This window comes from Cololabis saira, chromosome 14 (genome assembly GCF_033807715.1).
Source record: "Cololabis saira isolate AMF1-May2022 chromosome 14, fColSai1.1, whole genome shotgun sequence".
Taxonomy (NCBI): Eukaryota; Metazoa; Chordata; class Actinopteri; order Beloniformes; family Belonidae; genus Cololabis; species Cololabis saira.
In genome coordinates, this window is record NC_084600.1 from 28,844,620 (window position 1) to 28,854,619 (window position 10,000).

Below are 10,000 nucleotides of genomic sequence, written 5' to 3' on the forward strand. Positions count from 1 at the left end.
ATGCCGGCATTTCCTCAATACCAGCGTTTCCTCAACGCCAGCGTTTCCTCCTCAATGCCAGGGTGTCCTCTTTAACACCACCGTTCCTACCCCAATTTACACAGACTGAGAATATCCGATTAGCCCCAATGAGAGCTACATTCGCCGTATGATGTCCGGAATCCCAGAGTTGTCGGCAGGTGATTATGTTGATGATTCTCATGCTGATCCAAGATGCCAAACAACGATGGCTTAGGTTTATTCTGATCAACTCTGCCCGTCCATCCTCGTTTCAGATGTTTCTGAATCAACCCTGAAGGCTCCAGCCGGTTCTCCTGTCCCCTCCAATCCACGGCTGGCCACATTTGTGTGTTAGAACCACAAGCAGTGTTGGGAATAACGGCATTAAAAATAGCAGCGTTACTAATGCCGTTATTTTTTCCCAGTAACATGTAATCTAACTAATTACTATTTCAAACGTTACAATGCTGTTACCGTTACTGACAGTGAAATGTGGCGCGTTACTATACACTGACATGATATCTAATTGCTGTAATCTGTCCTGACTCATTCTGAGTGAGTCAGGTTGAGGTGAGTCTGGTGTAGTTAGCGTTAGTAACGCCGCTATTTTTAACGCTGTTATTCCCAACACTGACTACAAGTAGTCAAATTATCTTGGAATAAGAAGGATTACTCTGTTAGGTCTTGGTTTACAACTTAGAAATCCCAGTTTCTAGAAATGGAGGTTAAATGATGAAGTTTTACACCGTTTTAGTGACCATTTAAAGACCCTTTTAAATTTGGCAGCATAAAGGTTTATTCCTGTCTTTTTTTATTATTGTAAACACCTCATTTAGTTTATTTAGAAGGTGACAATATTTTAATTTGACAGAAAACTTATATTATTAATAATGATAATCATTTTCCTGATTTTATTCATCATTTATTCCAGATTTTAATGTGCACCAAAGTCAAAAATCCTGATTAGTTTGTACCATCTTTTCATGTCATGTTTATAACGTTTATGAACAGCAGAGGGCAGTAAACTCAAATGAAATGTGTAGAGGCTGTAAGGTCTGCTGTACATCTGTAATTTACTTGAAGTCCCAATCATTTAGGTTTTGAAAGGCTGTAGCTCAGAAACAGATGTTTGTGCTGAGTGAAACTTTAAAGACCACCGGTCTCTAGTTATCCAAACGGAGGATGTCTAAACTGGTTCGTATCAATTCTAAATCAGAGTCTGATAAGGTAAAGAAGTAATTTTGTTTAAAGTGATAGGATCTGCTGGAGTTCTGAGGAGTCGGGGTGCGTTTCTACCACGTTTGATCAGCGGGTTCAGGTCTATACAACGGTTTGAGTTTAGCCTTTGATCCAGGATCCAGGGAATTGGGCCGTTAAACTCAATGTGATCCATCACTCCTATGAAAGACCAGACTGACGCTTGTGAAGTGCTGGCTCAGTCTCTTAAGAAAACACTGAAGTTCCACAACAAAACAGCGGAACTTCTGAAACTTGAACTTTTTATTTTTGACTGTTTTTGTATGAAGCTCCTACATGTGAGTATACCAACCTGTAACCATGTATTTATCAATATCAAAGCCAAACCATGTGTTTTAAACGGTTGAATATGACTTAATAGTCTGATACTAATGTAATAATAAGAACAATTTATCAGTTTAAGTGCTTAACTAAAGTGTTTCTGAGCACGTCCAATATAAAATTTATTAGCATCATATTAACATTTACAGTATTAAAGGTAGGGTAAAGGATTTTTAGATGACATCACATCTGTTGAAATATAATAATAATGTCATTTAGCAGACGCTTTTATCCAAAGCGACTTACATCTGAGAGAACAAACCCATGGGGAGCAATTAGGATTAAGGGCCTTGCTCAGGGGCCCAAGGTGGTTCATCTTGGTTGCCATTCTTGAACCTGGGTCCTCCGGACCCAAGCCCTCCTCTGTAGCCACTAGACTACAACTCCCACTAGACTACCACGGCTGAAACAGATGACACGTTTCCACTAGCAGGAGTTCTGGATAGATTTTTTGGGGTGAGGCCATGTCTCCATTAGCAGGAATGGCCCTGTAAAAGTGGCCTTCAGGAACCTTTACGGGGCAAATAATGGCCCTGTAGTAATTGAGGTACTCAGGTTGACCAACAGGAACCATTTGGACCAGAAACATTTTGTCATGAGTACATTTGATGAGGTTGGAAATTACAAGAAAAAAAGATAGATGGACCGGCGAGTCGGTTCAGGTCTTGTTGGCATATTACGCCGATGGACATGTCTGGCGGAGGGTTTTCTTTTGATCTCAATCGCTACCACGGCATGTAAAAAAAACCCGAATACCCAAGTAGCATCCATTGTTTATGTTTCTTCTTCTCTTTATTCTTCTGCTGCATTCTTCTTTTTCCTCGTTTTATGCTGCGGGCCGTTTGAGAACAGATTTACCGCCACCTGGTGGTCAGAGGTGCTATTTTATGAAGGTGTCATTCTGAAGGACTGACGGTCGGTCTCCCCGAGGAGCCGGTGCTGGTAAAGCTCAGGAAGCTCTGAGCAGGTCTGGTCATCATACTGCAGATTAAAACAATAAATAAATTAAAAACCTCAGGCAAACCTTTTAAAAGATGAAATGGAACCCATTAAATCCAGTTAAAAACTAATTTAACCGGACACAGAGCGGTGGCAGAAAATACAATTTTTATCCAAAAGGAACCAGGAACCAGATGTTGCTTGTTGACAAGTGCTGCACAGAAACCACCTCTTCAGTCATGTATCAGTCACACAGAACTCTTAGTTCACCAGCTAATGGATCATTAATACTAATATAACTTGTCTTTTGTACCTTTGTGTCTGTCCTCTCTCTGTTCTTCATCCTTTCTTTCCTATCTGCCTTTTCCTGCTCTACCTGCTCTTCAGCAGGAGGGTCCCCGCCTCCAGGTCCTGATCCAGGTTTTTTCCCTCCTAAAGGGGAGTTTTTACCTGCCATTGTTTATGTAATAATTGATCGTGGGGTCATGTTCTGGTCTCTGGACACCTCCTAGAGACAACTTGTGTTCTAATAGATGCTAAATAAATAAAATTGAACTAAATCTCTTCTCTCTTTCTCAACGATAAAAGCCTGATGATTAAAGACAAATGCGATGATCATCTTCCCTTCTGCTACGGGGTGAGGTTTTGGACCCAAATGCAGCCAGAGCATGTGAGCGGAGTGGAGCGGCGAGAATTTCCGCTCCTCGCTCACAAAGGTTGTCACCGCTCCGCTCCGCCCTCAAAGTCGCAAAATGCCGCTCCAGCCATAACCGCTCCGCGCTCCAGTAACACTGCAACCCGCTCCGCTCCGCGCAGCGCTCCACGCTCCGCTCCAAAAATGTTTGCATGCATATAAAATGCACATGTTTACCTGAAGCCTTAGATCTAACCAGAGGTGGATGAGAGAGAGAGAGAGAGAGAGAGAGAGAGAGAGAGAGAGAGAGAGAGAGAGAGAGAGAGAGAGAGAGAGAGAGACTCAGCAAAGTTACGTTCCTTGCAGCCAGTCACGGAGCCGAGAGGAACAATTACGCAGAGCCGACATAGTTTTAAAGTCCAAAAAATAGATATTTACTGACAAGAAAAAATAAGAAAATAATTTCACCTAATGGAATTATCTGGTTTAATACACTTTTGTTTATTAACCTTTCGCGAAACAATGTTTCATTCACTGTGTGTTCGGGTGTGTGTGTGTGAGACGTGTGGGTGCAGCGGAGGAGAGAGAGGGAGATGCAGGTGTGCGCGTGTGGAAGACCGGTACACGTGTTCAGTTACTTTTCAGTGTGTCCTCCGTTAGTTTCAGTCGTCGGCCCTCACGCGTTTTGTTTGCTCTTATTACATGTTTGTAATAAATGTGCGAGGTTGCACGGACAGCATTTTTCCTCCGTCCTTTTTTACCTTCACTTTCCCCGGACTCCTAACGCTGGTTACGAGCCAGAGACCGAATTAAAATACCAGCTCTCCCAACTGCGGTTCAGAGATAGGACTGGAAAAGAAGAAAGGTAACAGGTAGTTTGTGGAGAGGTGGGATATGTTTGGACATGCATCGGGGCCGTGATATGAGGGGTAACGGAGCGAAACTGGAGCGGGATGACCTAGAAATCATCCTAGAAAAAAAAATCCCGCTCTGCGCTCCTTTCAAAATTCGCTGCTCCGCTCCGCCGCTCGCTCACGCTCCGCTCCGCTCACATGCTCTGAATGCAGCACACGGTGGTAGTTTGTCTGGTTTGCTTTATTACCCTTAACAGGGACGAAGAGCAGGCAGGAATGCAAGACAAGGATCAGGCAGCAATTGGTGTCAAGTTCGGAAGACAAGGTCAGGCAACGGAGAGCAGGAGACAAGGCAGGATACAGGAACAGGCAGGGTCAGCAACGGGAGGTCAAGACAGGGAATGCTGGAAGGTCTTGCATCTACAAACAGAGTGACGATCTGGCAGTGAGAGTGCAGGAGTGAGGAGCTTTTATGCTGTCCTGATTGCTGAGGAGCTGCAGCTGGGAGAGCAGGTGAAAGGAGTGAGTGACTAGGTGGGCGTGGCTAACGAGGTGGGCGTGGTTAACGAGGTGGGCGTGGCTGGCAGATGAAGTGAGCAGGAGAGAGTGGAGTGGAAAACCACTGAAGGCTGGAGGACCAACCACGACACTGCTTCCGACTCTGTATTTGATTTCTGGAAGTTCTTGACTTCCACTGTTATTAATGTGCTTAACTGTATAGCACGTTCGTGATGGTTTGAAGTTGCGATGTTGAGGTTCAACAGCCCCGTGTGCTTCCTGCGGCTTCAGTACGCATTACAGTAACAGTCTCAGGTCATGCTCGGTAATGTTCATACAGGATGCAGTTTGTAGTCTTTTGACTTCAGACCTCTGTTCTTCGAACAGCAAACGTGTCCTCGGAGGGTTAGAGAAACACCACCACAAACACACTCTTCTGACAGCTTCTCAGAGGGATGTGTTTCAGACGCGGTTCGAGTTTGTTTCCCAACATCAGAGAGAGTTTGAAGGCTACAGTGTGTAATCAGAACGCGAGGGGAGATGCATGTACATCACATCAAAGCGGCGGATTAGTGTGGATCAGCTCCAGACAAACTCCGCTGTAATGAAAGCCAAGTCAAAACTGCAGGGCAAAGCTTGACACATTAATGTAAGTGTTGGCAATCCTCAGTGTCGTCAGCGTTCCTGAAACTTTCTGCCTGCAGAAACTACAGTTTACTGATTAAGACCACAAAAAAGTGTGTTTAAAGCAAAAACAACTACACGAGTTACAGAGCATAATCTTGTTTACATAAGCCCTTCTAAAGCTGTGGAGATATGATGCGCTGCTTGAGTAAGAACACCATATACAGTATACACACACACACACACACACACACACACACACACACACACACACACACACATATATATATATATATATATATATATATATATATATATATATATATATATATATATATATATATATATATATATATATATATATATATATCTATCAATCCTTTAGTTGCCAATTTTTCCATTTGTGCTGTTAATCAATCAGGAAGTGGATACATTCGTCCTTGAGAACTTTGCAGACTAACTTTGATTATGGCCCAGAGGGTGCACCAAAAATAAGACATCCGCCAAAGCCAGAATCTGATTTAGCTATAGGGACGGCTGGTTAAATTCAAGCCAAACACAACCTTCTATTTATCCCCCCATGAAATGAGTCACCCCCTCATTGAGCTTGGAAATTCATTCAGCGAGACCTGTAATCACATCTCGTCCTCTGCTTCCCACTGAATCTGTAACTGACTCTTCTGGTCTCCCAGATGTAGGATGATGACTAAACTGCCTAATAAAACATGCACATTTTTTAGAAAACTATTTATGTAAGAGGTTAAAAATCCCCCTTGCAAACTATATTTTTTCTAAATGAAATTTTAAAGCCACTATGTAGCAATACCATCTCTGACCACATGGGGTGTATAGAGCTGCTGTGTTGACAAAGGAGCTGCTGGGAGAATCTAATATATGTCTATAACATAACCTAACACAACCACGGTGAACTTTAGGCATTTTTAGTAGTGCTGTCAAGTGATTAAAAAAATTGAGCGATTAATTAATTAAGATCTGTAATTAATTAATCTAATTAATCTCTTTTTTAATCGCACCTAAAAATTGCTGAGACAAGCCCTCAACTTGAGGTGTTTTGTATTTGTATTACATTATTGTGGCAGATCAAAAGATTGATATATAACAACAAAAAAGTGGCTTTAATTCTTTTATTTTTTTTTATCAGACTTGAACAGATACAGTCCTATCCATTTACATCCACTTGGCAAGAACATTCACCAGCCTCTCTGTCGCAGATGTGCGCATGTGCCTGGTTCTCTCCTCGAGTTTAGTTTGGTGAAGAGCGTTGCTGTGGCAACATCGTTGCTGCTAACGTTAGCTGTGGCTGCACTCGCGACCGGGTGCTTTGCATTTACGTGGCTAAACTTGAGCTGCTTCGGTGATCAGCAAAGTCCTTTCCAAAAAGAACGCATCTCACTCTAACTTTATTAATGGTGCCGTTGGGGCGTTTTAGAAATGTAAATTCCCCATTCCCTGGACCGGCAACTTTCACATGCTCTCCATTTTCACTTCTCTTCCTTTTACAGTTAATGTAAAAAGGATAAGGCTAGATACGGTTGTTAAACACGGAGTATCCGCCAATGTAAAAGGGGCTTCTGGGAGTTACAGTAATCACAGTTTAATTACTTATTTATTCATTTATATGAGTTTATTCTATTGAACCACAAATCAAAAAGGATGTCTGATTTTAATTTGTATTTATTATTTGTTTTTGTCAGTTTCAAGTTATTTCAGTAAACATTCTTTCTTGGAAGGATATGGACAAATGTATGTAGTATACATTTATTACCTGACTGGCCATTCGTCTTTCCTGTGGTGGTTAGTCAAATACCTTCTTGTAAAACCAACAGTATTCTCTGATCGGTTATTTCAAATTACTTGTCTCAAAATAAAAAGCCATGAGTACAAAATGCAAAAAGAACTCTGTACTTTAACCTTGAAATGCAGATAAAGGTCAACATATTAATGCAAGGTGGCCACTTGAAACATCTCAGATGTCAGAAGTTGTCACAAACCCTTTAAGAAGTTTACTTTCAAAGACCACAAAAGTAGTGACGGTGGTGGTGACCCCATTTCTTTCTATTTGAGGTTGAGTTGATGGATGACGGAGTGAACTCGAGATCAATCCACATCCCTCACACTTTGAACTTAATGAGGTGAAAAATGAAAAGCACAAGTAATGTGTGTTGACACTGTAAGGGCGATTCCTTTAAAAAATTTGAAAGGTTTCTGAGTTGTTAAAACATAGGCTTCAGAACAGGTTGCTCTCATTTGCGTAAAGCATTTAAAGATGTGACAGAAACTCTCAAAGGCTTGAAGCAAGGCAACAAGTTTCTTTTGTTCTTGTTCTCTTCAGAGGCGTCCTCAGAAGGAGAGAAAAGGAAGTCCAGCTGCCTCGTCTCAACCCATTGAGATTTGCAATGGCCTAGATCAGGGTTTTTCAATTCCGGTCCTCGGGCCTCCCTGCCCTTTGTGTTTTAGATGTTGCCTTGCATCAACATACCTGATTCTAAGTTATGGTCCTCATTAGCTTGTCATCAAGGTCTGTTGATGACACAGCTCATTGTATCACAGTGTGCTAAAGCAGCGCAGCGTCTCAAACATGCAGGACAGGGGGGCCTGAGGACTGGAATTGAAAACCCCTGGCCTAGATGACTGAGCGTCTACATGAGTGAATATTTAATGTTGTTTAGTGTAATCTATTTATATCTTAATTCATCCCAATTTAGCCTAAGCAGCGAGGCTCAGACTTCTCTCTCCCAAGACACCTCCTTCTGCTCCTCCGGGCAGACACCATGATGTACCCAAGCCAGACGAGAAACATCATCTCTCTGGTTTGTCCTAGGTCTGCCCCGAAGCCTTGTCCTTGCAGCTGAATGTGAAGTGGCTGGGATTAAAATCAGCACCCCCAAATCCGGGGCTATGGTTCTCCACGGGAAAAGGGTGGCGTTCCCTCTCTGGGTAAGTGGAGAAGTACTGCCTCAAGTGGAGGAGTTTAAGTGTCCAGATAGGCAGATGAAAATGGATGGATGGTGTTGAAGGTAAAATCAAGATTGCACAGAATCTTCATTTTGATTGGGTCTCCTGTCCTGAGTAGGTGAAGGCAGCTGTGAAGAGGAAGATTTCCCTCTGACATGTTTTTTTTTAACGACAGAAATGCAACGTTAACTCTGGGTTTCCAGTACTCTCTTTTTAATAAGATTTGTATTTGATTTTGTTTTCTTGGGGGTGGGGAATAAAAGAAAAAGGGTTTTATTTTTATTTATTTTGAAAACAGATTCAATCAAATTTATTGAAGTGAAATTTTAGGCTAGAAAACTAAAAGAGTCATCTAAAAGTTTCTGTAACGCCATTTAGGATCCAGTTGCTTAATTTCTCTGGGGTCATTGTTATGGATTTAAAACCAGGCAGCTGTTCTGTCTTAAACAGCTGTTCAGAGCAAACAAACCTCCTGTAGACTTGTAGACAAACAGGATATACAGAGATACAGTTAGGAGTTGACATTGTAAAGAAAGACAAGCATGCAGAAGGTCCAGATGCAGAAATGACCCTGAGGAGAAGATGCTAATGATGTTATACTTCTGAGCATAATCAAACTTGCTAATATCTTCTGAAACTACCTTTTCTGGACCTTTTAGGGTTTTAAATAAAATCACATTTTTGTTGTCGTAAAAACTGGTCCCAGAGATGATGAATGAATATTTCAAACAAGACTTCCTTCATTTAACAGCCAGTTTGAACATAAATGATGCTTTTCACTCCACTTTCCCGAATGGGAAAGTACTGGGACTGCAGCTGCAGACGTTCGGCTACAGTTGCTTCAAACATCCATGTGAAGGTGCTGGTGTGCAACATAAACTAATTTCTTCACCCTCAGTGGACTGCAGCAGATCGACCTGCATCACTTCATGTACAGCAAGAACAACGCTGTGCAGTGGTCCAACTCTGACTGTTTTGTTTTCATTGCATTTGTTCTGACACACACACACACACACACACACACACACACACACACACACACACACACACACACACACACACACACACACACACACACACACACACACACACACACACACACACACACGTTAAAAGGGATTATTTGCTGGTTTAAACCTGTTCCCTTCTGATTGCAGAGAAGGACCTTGTTTTCAAGGGGAATAAAGGGAATAGATGTTCTTCTTCTTTTGTGAGACAATCAATTTATTGAAAAAACAAGGGGAAGGTTTCACAGGTTTCATAACTGCAGCTCTAATGATGTGAAATGTGAGCTGGTTATTGATTAAGCTCAGGCAGGAGTTCCAGAAACACCAGGAACCTCTTGCAGATGTTAAACAACAAATTCATGAATCAAACTGTCTGTCAGATACCTTCATAGCAGAGCCATCTGCATACCAATGTAGGAGTCAAAAAGAGATGAACTGAGTCGATGAAATAACTTTACATGAGATATTTCATCACCAGACGTCTCATTTTAATGTGATCCTTGAAATGTTTTATTATTGGAAAACCAAAATGCGCTACGAGATCATGTGAGCGCTGACTCAGTACCTGTAAAGGGGTGTCAGAGGGAAACAGCAGTGGAAAAATGTTTAGTTTTTATCTTTTTAAAGTTAAAATATCAGTTTGAATTTGATTTGAAGGAATACTTGATCACTTTTAGGAAGTAACTTTAGTTCACAACATCTGTTGCTCCTATAAATCAGCAAAAACCGGCCAAGGTTACTTTGGACTCAGGTCCTGGTCGTCTCCTGTGACGTCTGAGCGTCTTCGTCAACGATGACTAAACTAGCTTGTGGAGCTACAGTGGCCATCAGAAAGTAATCTTATACAGTTGGTATTGCGCATGCTGAAGATGATATTAGAACAAGAAAAA